Below are 2184 nucleotides of genomic sequence, written 5' to 3'. Positions count from 1 at the left end.
AGAGCTGTGCGTAGAACATAATGTTTGCTATTACATATTAGGCAGTAAATGTTAGTTATTACATAAAATTGACAAAACACACACTTTGTGACCTTAAAAGCAATGTCAATATTTTTAAAAAGTTCTAATTTATCATAGGTATATAGATAATTACTTAGAATAATTATGAACTCCTTCCACCACCCTTCTATCTCCTTTGTGAAGTAGAGTTACTGAAAAGCCTGTGCTTGGGCTGGGGGTTGGGGGTGGGGAGATACGTTAATCCACTTAAGAGTTGGAAAAGAGAGGAAAGAGGGATATAGTAAGAACCATGTGAATAGGTGTTAGAGAAAATGACAACTTTCAGAGGGACGGTTAGGCTGTATTTGGCAAGGAAGACACTCTGGAGAGTTTGGGAGAGAAAATTTCATGAAGATAATTGGGGAGGAGAGAAAGTGTTACTAGGATTCTGATTTAGGTTATTTTACTTCTAGAGATTCGAGTTAAGAATGGAATTCTCTCTTTATCTCTCTCTGCTTTTGAATTGTTTTTACATAATACTTTAATCTAATAATCAAGTACAGAATCAAATAACTCTAAAACTTCAATAAACCCATTGTCATTGAGTAGATTCCAACTCATATCGACCCTATATGACAGAGTAGAACTGCCCCATAGGGTTTCCAAGGAGTGGCTGGTGGATTCGAACTGGTAACCTTTTGGTTAGCAGCTGAACTCTTCAACCACTGCGCCACCAGGGCTCCAAAATTTCGATAAAGTCCACTTAAATATTTTTATGTGCCTCACTCAAAGCTCACACTTACTATTTCTTCCGTTGTTTTCTACTGAAAAAGCAAACCTGTCAATACTCAGGCCATGCGTCTGACTAAGTCCCCATCAATTCTTCCTATGCTGCTTCCAGTTTTTTTATCTATATGGGGAAAATTAATTTTAAAAAAGTGTTAGAATAAAGGACTTGATTTATTTTCTCTACCTCCATGCCTTAATTGTGTTAGAATGCCAACTCTTGTTTATTGAGGTGATTTTCAGTAGACACCAGGATGACAGTCAATGCTTATTTTCCATAGATCCAAAGGCATTGTTGTGACAAAGCTCCACAAGTGCCTCCTCAATCACTGTTTGAAAGAGTCCCTTAACACAATCACTCAAGTGGCTGTGAAAACAGCAAGTATACACTCAAGCATCTTATACTGTCAGTATTTTTCTTGGCAAATTAGCTTCAAGATCTCAACTCATCAAGGAGACACAAAATTGTGCCTCAGACTTGACAACTCCTGAGGGAAAAAAAAACTGAATGGTCCTAAGCAGATTCAGTGAGGAAGACAGAGAATGAGTCTACGGATATCATCTATTAAACACAAAAATCTTCCTGGAGAGGAATTTTCCAAATAATGGAAATAAGATTAGAAAATTAAAAAAAGAATGATGATGTACAAAGTGCTTATTTTTACCTAAAACTTCACTTTTTTTTTTCTATTTGATCATAGAATATCAACAAGAAATAAAGAAGACTATTGTTAATAAGGAACATTAAGGACTAAAGCTTAAGTAAGAAACAAACTAGGGGGAGTTTTAAAATATCCAATAATGGTATGACGTGGAAAATGCTAATTAATAGAGTCCAAAAACGATCTCTCTTTTTTTTTTTTAATTAAGAAAAGCAGGGTTACTTTGTTGGCTGATTGTAGGTATGAAGGTGTTTATCAAGTATTTTTATTTCTTAATTTACTTTTTGTGCATTTGGTTGGCTAAGTGAGATTCAGAAACAACTGAATATGTCTGTTAAACTCGTAGGGTAGAGACTCCAGAGGCCTGTGCTGCATGAGGTTTTAAAAACATCAGAGGAACTAACAGATGCAATAAGCTTAATGTTATAAAGGGAAAAAAATAGGGGTCAGATGGGGGAAATCTTTTATGTATAGCGTGGTATCAATTAGTCACATCTGTTTCTTGGCCAAGCCAGTGTTTGTCTCCTCACTGAGACTTAAAAATAATAGAAACTGTAAATCAAGAAAATATGCAAATAAAAATAATCCTGAAAGAATCTGAACATTTAAAACTGCATAAAACAAATATCACTGTTTTGGAATATATCTAACAGAGCAGAACGCAAAATGAGAAAGATAGTCTCCCCCACTTTGCCCCAGACAACATAGAGCCTTGACTCTCTGAATAGTTCAATAC

The sequence above is a fragment of the Loxodonta africana genome, chromosome 9, assembly GCF_030014295.1.
Source record: "Loxodonta africana isolate mLoxAfr1 chromosome 9, mLoxAfr1.hap2, whole genome shotgun sequence".
Lineage (NCBI taxonomy): Eukaryota > Metazoa > Chordata > Mammalia > Proboscidea > Elephantidae > Loxodonta > Loxodonta africana.
Note: the sequence above shows the minus strand (reverse complement) of the source record.